Genomic DNA, 12,897 nt, shown 5'->3' on the forward strand with positions numbered 1-12,897 from the left:
ACATGGGATACCTTGGAAATCCTTATAGGATAGTCAGTCTTGGGGATTTGGAATTTAAAATGAGGTAAGACAGAAAATCAGCTCATTGGAAAAGGAAAATTTGGAGTTACTTTCCATGAACGGCTCTATTTGCTTTCTAAAATGTTGATACATTTGTTCACTGACACTGCTTGAAAATATGTGAGTGGGATTTAGCCTGGCATTACATTAAAAAAAATACATCTAGGGCATTACTACTGTTAGAGGTGATTTATTTTTCCTTCAAAAATTCTGGAGTCATTTGCCACACGTTCTTCATAAACTAAGACCCTAGTGTGTGTGTCAAGGGGCTGATCGTAGTCCTGGTTAAGAAGTGCTGAAGCAAAAACCGTGTGAACGTTACTATGTGTGTGTGCTTTGGCCTCCAGACTGGTTTGTTTGAGGTTTACCTGAGGTAATGTTGTCATTTGGCAATTATGAAAAGAGCATTTCTTTGGGCTTGGGTTGGATTAGGAGGTGAGTAATGGAATGCGATCCTTCCTAATGTTTAGAAATGAATTCAAACATGATTGAGGTTTAAGCAGTTTGTGAAAAGTAATCTGGTGATCAGTAGGCGACCTGGGGATGTGAATCAGGCTCATGGAAGGCTGGGGTCCAGCCGAACCTCCGATCACTGATGCTTTGAGGGTTCTCAACATTCCAGGTTTCCCCTGCAGTCTGGGCCAAGCAGAGCTGTCCTTGGCTTCCCTTTGCTACGAGTGGAGGTGGTTTCACCCTGAATACTGCCTCTCCCTTCGTCCTGAGTTCTTTTACAGTTCAACCAGCCTAACCTTACTTTAGGGGAGTACAGGATCCAGATGAAATTCTCCAGAGCATTTGTTCAGGGTGTCCCCGTCTCAATAGCTCGTATTGTGTCCAATATTGTATGCAGGCTCAGAGATTTGCTGGAGAGAACTTCAGCGGTGGCATTATTTTTGAGAGTGTATGCCTTTGTACCTTTCCTGTGTTTCTGAGTTACAAGATCATCTTCCCAGGACATTTTCCACACTCTCCAAATTTACTAGTGTGGGTTGCAGTGACAATGCCAACCACTGTTGCAGGTTATAGTGGGGAAAAAGGATAATTTGCAGCATGCAATTAACAAGTTAACCTAAATCCAAATTAACAAATTTTCATGCCTCGTTCAAAAATCAGGTGTGACTCAGATTATTAATAACTAACCTTTGCTTTTATTATCTTATTTATATAAAAATAGCACATGAGCCTGCAGTCTCTGTTTTTCACTGGGCCCAGAAGGTCAACAAACTGGGGCCCATTGGTGCCAAGCGGGCAGGGACTTTGTTGACACTTCAGGGCACAGAGGTGGTGAAGCATTTTCTCTCTGGAGGGCACCTATGGTGTGAAGGAGTCACCAGCTCCTCTCCCCCATCTTCACATGAGACCCAGGCCCTGGGCCAGGGCCTGCTTAACTGTGAACAACCATCCAGTTTTAAACTCCTTTTTCTCTGGCTACAAATCAGATGAATAATTTGTACACGTTCATGGATATTTTATTTTTTATATATTTTTATTTAAAAAATTATTTTTCTTGTTTCAGAGAGGAAAGAAAAGGGAAAGAGATAGAAACATCAATAATGAGAGAGACTCATTGATTGGCTGCCTCCTGCACACCCAGTACTGGGGATTGAGCCACAAGCCCAGGCATGTGCCCTGACTGGGAATCAAACTATGACCTCCTGGTTCATAGGTTGATGCTCAACCACTGAGCCATGCCAGACGGGCCATGTTCATGGATATTTTAAAAAAGTTCATTATTGGAGTTTGGGATTTAGTGGGAAGGTCAACATTTTGACCTGAGCCTGGGGCACTTTTTTTACATAGTATTTTCATGTGGGTTGTCTGGGAAGCATTTTCCTTTAAGTTTAACCTTAAGTCCTAACTTTTGGGGCATGTTTAAGTAATGCTTTCAGGTATGATGCATTGTTACAAGCACACCTAATCTTTATTGAGATTTTACTATGTGCTTTAACACAGATTACCTCCCTCTATTCCCCATGACAACCCCATGAGGTCAGTACTGTAATCTCTATTCTGAAGTCTGGAGAGGTTACATAACATAGATGGTAAGTGGCAGAGCCGAGTGGAAATGTGGGCAGTCCAATTTCCTTACCCACCATTCTGTTTTTATGCTCTCCAAGTTAGCATTGTGTGTTGCAGAAACTGAGCTTTTTGGTTCTAATATTTAGATTCTGTGGGTCTTGGAATCTGAAATTGAATGACTAATCCATCAACAACCGTTATTTTTTATATCTGTTGGCTCACATAGTGGGACAAATATTGCTCTTTGGCTCAAGAGATAGAACTTGTATAATTTTCTCAGGGATCAATGTAGGACCACATGTAAGGATTTCCAAACAGTTATAAATAATTAATTGGAATTCAGAATAAAGCAGATTAACAATTTAAAATAGAATGTAAGGCTTAACTATTTTAACTTCTAATTACATCACCTCACAGAAAGTAGTCTCCACTTTTCTACAACTCTAGTTGTTGACACAGAGAAGGCTGCTTTCCTTGTTCCCCCTCCCCCACCCAATGGGCTGGAACTTCAGTTGTTGAGAAAAGGAGTCTGAAACAATAAGGAGGAAAATGGGGAATGAGTGGGGGGCATTCATAAGAAGATCAGGCAGCAGCTGCTCCCTGCTTCTCTTGCCTTCTGTCCCCAGACTTTTGCTAAGGAAACGTGAATTATAGAAGTGGAGCAGCTTGGTTCTTCCTATGGCTGTTTGGTCTGTGAACAAGGTGGGTAGAAAAACTTCAATAGAAGCAGATGTAGCTTCTTTTGTTGGGCTTCAGGAGATTATTGGTTAAGGGCCCATAGAACTGCTTTTCTCTGTATATAAAAATTGACATGCTCTTTTGAATTTCAGTTTTCAACAACAGTTATTTTCCAAGAAGTTATTTGATAGGCACAGTTTAGATTGAGTCATAGGACACCGATGCAAGTGGAGACCGAGGTGTCAGTGAACAGACAATGCAAGAGATGATCGCTGCTTTTGTGTGATTAAATCATTCTCTAGCACAGGTTATACAGGGAAAATACTGAGAAATGGCTGCAGGCTCTGTGATCTTCCATCGACCTTCCCTTCATGGCTCTAAAAGCTACAAGTAGTGGGTGTTGGAAGAAGCAGCAAGATGCTTCCTTGGTTCTGAAACTTTTCATTTGAATATGAGTTTCTTTGTGGCAGCGGTTTATGTTTTTTTAGCTTCATTTCTGTGGCTCTGAAGGGTCCCTGAGCTTCCTACCCCACCTGCCGAGGCTTGCTTCTCCCTACAGAAATCTCCCCTGTAGGAAAACAAATCCCATCACTTTTCATTAGCTAATATCTATAAGTAAATCAGAGCAGAAACTGCAACACAGACATTAATATGCTCTTCATGAACTCATTCAGCAGATATTAAGTACTTACCATGTGCCAAGCCCTGGGTTAAGCTCCAAAAACCTTGTACACTAACCACTAAGAAAATCTGCCAAGAACATTCAGAGGCACTTGGATCTTACTTCTGAGAGATAAACCTCATGATCTGTAAATAGTAAAACTACTGTGCCTAGGAACTCGGAACTTACAAACTTTTATATGAAGTTACTCTAAGTCAGTATTGTTCTATGAAACCTCATGCTCTGTGCTGTCCAATATGATAGTCAGTAGGCTCAGGTAGCTACTGAGAGCACATTTAGTGGGTTAGGGAGATTTAAGAACTGAATTTTAAATTTTATTTAATTTCAATGAATTTAAGTAGCCTCACATGGTCAGTGGCCAATATATTTGACAGCACAGCTCTAGAGCAAAAATGCTTTAATAGATGTCATTGGTTGTCCTGGGCAGTCAATTTCCACTTGCCTATCTGGTTGCTTATGGTGTGTTTACCAATTGGGTTTGCTAAGTTTGACACACATTTACCCCATCATGTCTGATAAGTACAAAAGCAGCGAGAGTGTATGGAGGCATGGGATTTAATGCAAATAAAGTGGAAGTAAAAGCATTGAAAGTGAATAGAAAAAGAAAATGTATTCGAAGGTAGGACCTCTCCTGAAAAAAGAAAATTGTGAAACGGGTAGTTCACAGTTGACAATACTCAGCAAGATGGAAGAACAGCTTTTGATTAAATGGAAAAACTTCCGTGTCTGGCTGAGAATCTACTATTATGTCAATTCAAGAGATGGCTGTGAATTGTTTGAGAACTTAAAGAGATGGTGAGAATGTCGTACGTAGTCCACCTTTTTTGTTGCAACTTACGGATAGTTCCATAGATTCAAGCCCCTTTGAATCTGGATAGCGTCACAAAGAATATCCAGGTGGGTATTTCTGGATAGCTAAGGGCTAAGGTCTTTCCTGGGACCCCTGCATAGCTGTCTTGGAGGGCCAATGGATTTTCAGTGTTTTAAAAATACATGGTTGTAGAGGTGCTTCTGCACCACGGTTGGGGATAGGAGGACACACTAAGATGAGGAATGGAGAAAACAAATCTTATCCTTTATCTCCAAATACTTAAAAATGTTTTTTTTAAAAAATGACTTTAGAGAGATAGGAAAAGAGACAGAAACATCAATTCGTTATTCCACTAATTTATGCAGTCATTGGTTGATTCTTGTATCAGGGATTAAAGCCATAACCTTGGTGTCAGGATGACGATCTAACCAATTGAGCTACCGGCCTAGAGCCTATCTCCAAATACTTTTTAGTGACAGATCTTGAAGATAGACAGCCACATATGCAGACTCTGGAGTTTCTCCAGGTCAGACATTTAGGAGTAGCCTTGAGTTTAGTATGTGTGAAAACATGAGAGAATTCTCATATTTATTGGAATGTATTTGTTGGAATACATTCCAATTTTGAGTGTTGTAACTTGTGGTGAAGACACAATGATATCAAAACATAACAATGCAAAAATGTGGGAATAGGAAGAGCTGAGGAATAACATGAATTCAGTATTTATTATGTACCAGACACACTGTGTGAAGCACTGTGTGTGTGTGTGTATGTATGTATGTATGTATGTGAATTTATATCTTCTTATATCTTCTTTACAATATTGTAAGATAGGTAGTATCCCTGTTTTCAGAAGATGAAATTGAGGCTCATAGAGGTTAAATAGGATTCTTCTTTTTTTTTTTGGGGGGGGGGTCATTCTTGTTTAAAACAACTTTATTGAGATAAAATTTACATACCTCACAACTCATCCACTTAGAGTATACATTCAGTGATTTTTAGAAAATTGTGCATTCATCCTCATAGTCAACTTTCATCACCCCGGTACAAACTTTGGACACATAAGCTGTCACTTTCTGATCCCACCCACTATAGCTCCCATCCTCTGACCCAGGTAACCCCTAATCTACTTTCTGTCTCTATGGATTTGCCTATGCTGCATTTATCATATAAATGGAATCATATAATATGTGGCCTTTTGTGACTGGCTTCTTTCACTTAGCATGTTTTCAACACTCATCCATGTTGTAGCATGTATTAGTACTTCATTTCTTTTCATTGCTGATTAATATTAATTGAATAGACAGGTCACATTTTATTTACTAATCAGTAGATGATGGGTTGTTTCCACTTTTTGGCTATTAGAAATAATGTTCCTGTGAGCATTCATGTACAGGTTTTTGTGGGATATATGCTTTCATTTCTCTTGGGCATATACTGAAGGGTAGATAGCCATCTCAGTGGGTATGGAGTGATATCTTATTGAGGTTTTGCATTTATCCAGTGATGTTGAGCTTCTCTACCTATGCTTGTTGGCTCTTTGAATATCTTATTTGGAGAAACATCTTTTCAGATCCTTTGACCTTTTTAAAAAATTAGGTTGTCTTTTTAAATTGGGTTGTCTTTTTATTATTGAATTGCGAAAGTTCCTTATGTATTTTGTATACAAGTTTATTATTAGATAAACTTTTATGGATTATCTTTTCACATTCATATTCCTATCCTTTGAAGTAAAAGTGAGGTTCTTTATCTTAACACGAGAGGGCTTAACACATGTGTAGGGCCTCACATATTTGCTGAAGTCAGTCGACAAAATGATTTGTAAAATGATTTGTGTAATGAATATCATCCCTTTTGTTATGGGTTGGGAAAAAAGGATGGATTTAACCTTTGCCTAAGCTAAGCTACTTGGGAGAATTGTAGCGCTCAGAGGATTTGAGACCTTTCTGTGTATTGAAAGGAAACTCTGGAAGTCTTCTCTTTTCAGACTTTTATGCATAGGAAATAGTGCTTTCCTCCTGAATTAGACCAGAGAACTGTTTAAAAGGGAGAGGACACCCACCTAGAAGACACCTCGTGATCTTTTTAGGTCCCATAATTTATGATCTAAATAGTGTTTCCCAAACTTGTCTATCTCAAGGATCAGTTGGTTTTAGAATTCTAGGGCCGCCTGAAGGTTCAGGTTCAGGTTCAATAGTTCTGAGGTAGCACTTTTCATAATCACCCCCAGGTGATTGAGATCACCTGAGAAACTGATCTAAACTGGTGATAATAATGACCTTTTAGTGGTTGCCCCTAGAACTTAATTAGACCTCTTTAGTGGGAGTGGTTTCCAGGTGACAGACATGCCTCACTGAGGGTGATTACAAAGAGCCTACCCAGCCAGTCTGGCTACTTTGCTTACCACAGCTACTGCTCTTGATCCAAGGCAACCCAAATGCTCTTCCCCTCCCCTCAGGTAGTAGACATGGTTCTACTACAAAAATTTAAACCAGACGAGATCGGGCGTGTTCAGGGAGAAAGAGGTGAAGGGATTAAGAAGTACAAATTTGTAGTTACAGAATAGTCATGGGGATATAAAGTATAGCATAGGGAGTATGTGGTGCCAATTGAGTATTAGACTTATCAGGGGGATCTCTTCATAAGTTATATAAATATCTAACCACTATGCTGTACACCTGAAACCAATACAAAATATTATTGAAAGTAAACTGTATTTGAAAAGTAAAAATTAAAAATATTTTAAACCAGATTCACAAATATTTCCAAGTCATAAGGTTGCCAGCACACTCTTGAGCGTATTCCTCCCTCCTTTTTTCCTCCCTGTTCATGTTTTTTTGTTTTGCTTTTATCACTATTGAATCCTTGGAGGCCTCCCATAGCCACAAACATCTCCATGAAAGCCTGTGGGGAAAAGAAGGCATGGAAAACAAAGTAGATGGCATTTTATACCAGGTATAACCCTTACACTTTCTTGTTTTGGGTTGTTTTTCATGGTCTCCTAAAGAATTTGACAAATGTGAGGTTGGGCCAGCTCATTTTAACAGGGGAGGGAGACTCAGTTGCCTGTCCTCTTAAAGGCGGGGTGGGGAATGTCCGGCAGCCCGAGAAATCATTTGGTCTGGCCCTGCCAAGGCATTAGGGGTGAGTTAATTAAATGTTTGACCAAATATAGCAGGCTAATTTTTAAGTTGATAATTTTGTATGGCCCTCAAATGATATTATAAATATCCAAATAGCCCTTGGCAGGAAAAAGGTTCCCCACCCCTGTCTTAAAGGATACTCTGTCACCAAGGAGCAGCAGTGCAGTGTAGTGGTTAGAGTGTGCCTTGACTCTGACAGTCTGAGTGGCATCCTGGCTCTGCCACCTTCGAGCTGTGGCCCTTTGGGAAGGTATTTTAATGTCTCTGTTGAACTGCCTCTTTACCCAGTAGAATACCTCACTAATGCTTAATGGTTACGAAGGGCTTAGAACAGTGCCTGCAGTAAGGAAACAGTCAACTAGTAAGTGAACAGTAAGTGTGACCTGGGTGGTAGGTTATGCTTACCCGGGTGGAAGGGGGATTATTTCTTTTCTTAAAGCAGCGGTTCTCAACCTGTGGGTCGAAAGACCCTTTCACAGGGTCGCCTAAATACATCCTGCATATCAGATATTTACATTATGATTCATAACAGTAGCAACATTACAGTTATGAAGTAGCAACAAAAATAATTTTATGGTTGGGGGTCACCACAACATGAGGAACTGTATTAAAGGGTTGTGGCATTAGGAAGGTTGAGAACCACTGTCTTAAAGTCACACAGCTATTAAATGGTAAAACTGATCTTTCTTGTACCCTATACTTTGATTGCCTGTAGGTATACAGTGTGGAAGACAAGAAGAAAATTCTTGTATTTTGTGTGGTGCTTTGGCACAATAAATGTTTGTTCAGTGAGTGAGTTAAACATCTCAGGCTGTTTAGTAGCTAAGCCCAGGAACCCTTCTGAGAATGTTGGACAGAGGAGTAGGCGCTCTAACGTTTAGTCTTGTCTTGCAGTGGGGTGGAGTTTTTAGTCAGTAGGATTTCTGGCCTAATCATTTTTTGCTGTTGGCTTCACTGTGGGGTTCGTTGCATCTACTGTTTTGGAAAGTGGAATTCTCCCTACTTTGCAGATAGTGCTCATGGGCTGCTTGTAGAGCTCCAGGTGTGTGACTTTCATCAGAGCTTTCTTGGGAATGATAGCCTAGGGCACAAAGATAAGACTAATATGTTACTGTGAATTTCTGGCAGAGGTATCTGATAGAGCAGATAAAGACTTGGGCTGTGTTTGCCTGATGTGATCTAACGGTTTTAGAGAAATGTTTTATTCATTCCTTTGATTTTATCTTATTTTTTTCATATTTGATTCATTTCTTCCCACCTTCCTTGTGTTGTTTGAATGTCAGTTGACTGTCTCTTGTGTTGATGAATACTGTTTGGGGATAAAAAGTCAAATGAAACATTGCACAATATTCTAAATCTGGAGTTTAAGTAAATATATATTTACTTGAAACATATTTTCATTTTATTTATATATAAAACAATTTATATATTTCAAAGAACTAAATAGGCTCAGAGTAATTAAAGTCAAATTTTCAGAAGCACTGCTAAAATAAATATATCTGCGATTCAGTGAGACAATATTTTAATCTATAAAATCATTATATATCAAGAAGGTTCACAGGGAAGTTAAAAGTATAATGATAATTTCTTGATGTATATAGGGATGTTTGCATCATGAATCTATATGTGACAAATAACTTATAATTTGTATTTTGCCTCTATTTAGTAAACACAATTTAAAAATAAACCATTGTTGGTAGAATTATCTGATGGCCATTTAGTGTCTTGTTTCTCAAGCATTCCACTTAACTTTCACGGAAACGACTCTTATTATATCTATATATAGTTATTTTATATAACATTTAATGAAATTACATAATTTCAGTACAAACAACCGCCACAAATCAGTTTGGGAGCAAACACACCGATTCTTGGTAACTATGAGCTCAGTGGTAGGAGCAGAATTCCATGAGTTTGCCAGTGTCTTGATTACTGGCTGTGAGCATGGAATAATAATGGGCATCAGCTGGGATGATTTACAGGGTGACTGTGCATCCTGGATCGGCTAATTGGAGGTTGGGAAAGAGCTTCTACTGTATGCATAACTTCAGAAACAAAAGCAAACCTGCTAATAGCGTGTGCGAATTAATATTATGAAGTAGAGGAATGAGGACACTCTTTCCATTTTTGTTTTAAATTACATTTGCTTATTATCTGCTTCCTATCACGACTGTTTGTGTGTGGGGTTACTTCCCTCCTGAATAATTTATTTCTGTTTCTAGCTGTTTTTTGAAATCACTTGGCTTTCCTTTTACCTGGACGATAATTTTAAGTTCTTTTAAAATGTGGTTTATGAAAATATGTCTGTTCATTGAGTGTACGCATTATTATAGTCTAACAACTCCATGTTTTCTTCTCTCACGCTTGAGTCCAGAGGTTCACTGAAAGTAGGTCACACCTAGATTTCATACATCATTAAAACATTAAGTACTCTTTACATTGTGTCATAATTTCTCTATCGTTTTTGGAAAATCAAAGTCCATAATATTGACCTGGTGACTTTCCCTGCTTCAGGTAGGGTGGATATATTGAGACCATTTTTCCTTTCTTTTGTGTGTGTGTGTGTGTGTGTGTTTGTTTTGTTTTTAATATGGAACACTTCATGAGTATATGTGTCATCCTTGTGCAGGGCCCATGCTAATCTTCTCTGTATTGTTTCAATTTTAGTATGTGTGCTGCCAAAGCCGTCACTTGAGACCATCCTTTCAATGTGCTCTGGTGAAGCAAGATCAAAGATTTTGAGAGATCCTGGTACCTTGGAGTTATTTTAGAGCATCTCTCAATTTAGAGACTTATTGCTTTATAATTATTCAGGTTTTGTATGATGTTAATTTTATTATCGAATGGGACCTGCTTTGTTTTTTCTGCAATATCTGAATATGTATATGCATACAAAGTGCCCCGGTAAAATATAACCCTTTAAAAACACTGCATGATCTACTATCATAGATCATATACAGCTCTGTGTCACTGTCCTCTCTCATTTATCCATATGTTTATTAAACATATATTTATTGAGTGCCTCCAATGTACCAGGCATTATTTCAAGTACTGGGAATACATAGCAGTCAACAAAATAGACACACACACAAAATATTACTCTTGCAAGGTGAGACAGACTCTGTGTATGTGTGTTTGTGTATATGAAGTACTTTGGGGGAAAATAAAGCTGAGGGGAGAGGAGGGAGGTTAAGAATGGGGGGAATTGCACTTATAGACAATGGTCAAGGATGGCCTCACTGAGGTGACATGGGATGAAAGGCCTGAAGAAGGGGAAGGGAGTTCATGTGGCTGTGCTGGGAAGAGTGCTTCAGGAAGAGGGCACAGCAAGTGCGAATTCCTGAGGCTGAGGCAGGCTTCCGCCTTCCAGGAACTGCATGACCAGGGTGATGGAATACAGTGAGCAAGGAGAAGAGCAGACACCCACCCTGTAGGCCTCTGGTCTTGTAGGCTATTGAAAGGGCTTTGGCTTCTATATAGAGTGAGCAGAGCAGCTGATGGAGAGTTTTAAATAAGGATGTGGCATGATACTGCTTATGTTTTAAGAGAACACATTACTGTGTCTCATAAGACTAGACTTAAGTGGGCAGGGGCAAAAATAGGGAAACCAGTTAGGAGGCTGTTGTAGTGAGCTACGTGAGGGATGTGATGGCTTGGACATAGTGGTACATTATGAAGGAAGCGTGGGAAAGATTTCCTGATGGACTGAATGTGAGATGTGAGTTATGGCCTATGCAGCGTGAAGGATGGAATTGCATTAACTAACACCTATAGGGAAAAGCTGATTCAGGGGGAAAGGTCAGGAGCTCAGTTTTAGAGATGTCCAGTGGGCAGTTGCATGTATTAGTATGGATTTCAGAGGGGGGGTGTGGGCTGGAGATAAACATTTGGGAGTTGTCAGAATATGAAGACTGGATGAAATTCACCAAGGAGTGAGTGTAGATGGAAAAAGGTTCAGGACCAACAACCTGGGCTACTTCCACACTGAGTTGGGGAGATGAGATGGAACCAGTAAAGGAGAATGAGAAAAAGCAGCTAATGAGGAAGGAGGAAAACCAAGGGTCAAGAATTTCCGTAGGGATTTAGCAGTGGGGAGGTCATTGGTGAGCCTGGCAGCAGCAGTGGTGGTGGAGTAGTGTGGACCAAAAGTTGATTGGTGAGGCTTCAAGAGAAAAGGAGTAGAGAAGTGAAAGCATCAAATGTGGACACTTATTTCAAGGATTTTTACTGTAAAGGGAAGGTGAGAAACATGGCTGAAGGGAAAGTGAAGTCAAGAGGGCCTTTAAAATGGGGAAAATAACAGCCTTTGTGCTTGTGCTTGTGAAAGACGGTAAAGAGGAGAAAAGGAATGATCCTTCATATCGTAGCATGATTCCCATTCAGAAGAACTTTGGTTTTCTTTAAAACAGCTAAAATAATTGAGTTTACAATTATAAGCACTAATTTTTGTTAATGAAGTTTATATTTTCAACGAAGTTTTATCTTCCTATCTCCATAAAAAATTAAAACGTTTTCTTTTGTATGAGCCTTTAAATCAGCGGTGATTTGGATATTTATAACATCATTTGTGGGCCATACAAAATTAGCCTGCTATATTTGGGTCAAATATTTAATTAACTCACCCCTAATGCCTTGGCAGGGCCAGACCAAACAATTTTGTGGGCCTTATATGGCTCTCAGTCTAGATATTCCCCACCCTTGCTTTAAATAAATCATTTTTTTGGTATGGACAGTTTCTGTTCATCTTTCAACTAAGGCAGTCCCTAGTTCTGCACCAATATTCATGGGCCTGGGGTGCACTCCATCCACACACTTACAATAACGATGACTTCTTTCTTTCTTTTAAGAGCAGTTTTGTATTTTTTAAGAGCAGTTTTAGGTTCACAGCAAAATTGAGAAGACAGTACAGAGATTTTCCACTTACCCCTCCCCACACACATTCATCGCCTCCTCCATTATCAGCAACCCCCACGAGAGTGGTACATTTGTTGCAACTGATGAATCCACATTGCATATGTAAACTCTGAAAATCATGTAAGTCCTTCATTTAGTTTCTGCTATAATTTAGATCATATCTCTTATCCTGAATATAATTTTCATGAGGCACATTTTTTAGGTCATCTATATTAGTGCTAATAGAAATATGTGAGTTTTATATATGGTTTTCCATTTTCTAGTAGCTACTTTAAAAAAGTAAAAAGAAACAGGTGAAATTAATTTAAACAATTTTATAGCCCAATATATCCAAGATATTGTCATCTCAATATGTAATTAGTATAAAGATTATTAATGAGATAACTTGCATTTTTTTTCATACTGAGTCCTAGAAACCTGGCATCTATTTTATATGCACAGCACATCTGCCATAGTTCAGGGGCCAGAGGACCCTCTGTGGCTTCTGTATCGGATGGTGCAGATCCACATGCAGAGCAGTTGGAGGTCTAATAAGCATAGTTTGTTTGTTTGTACTTTTATTTCATCATTGGCTGTGAATATAAACACAC

At 39.1% G+C, this 12,897-nt stretch overlaps 1 protein-coding gene and 1 non-coding gene across 3 annotated transcripts in view; one reads left to right on the forward strand and one right to left on the reverse strand.

Moving 5' to 3' along the window:
• PSD3 (pleckstrin and Sec7 domain containing 3) overlaps window positions 1-12,897 on the forward strand; it is a 429,912-nt gene that overhangs the window by 70,473 nt on the left and 346,542 nt on the right. The gene's annotated exons all lie outside the window — the stretch shown is intronic.
• Window positions 9,978-10,084, reverse strand: LOC139007768 (U6 spliceosomal RNA). The gene has a single exon (XR_011470931.1). It is a non-coding gene; the product is annotated as a U6 spliceosomal RNA (small nuclear RNA).

This window comes from Myotis yumanensis, unplaced genomic scaffold, assembly GCF_028538775.1.
Source record: "Myotis yumanensis isolate MYYU_CA2020_CCGP unplaced genomic scaffold, mMyoYum1.0.hap1 SCAF_3, whole genome shotgun sequence".
NCBI classification, from domain to species: domain Eukaryota; kingdom Metazoa; phylum Chordata; class Mammalia; order Chiroptera; family Vespertilionidae; genus Myotis; species Myotis yumanensis.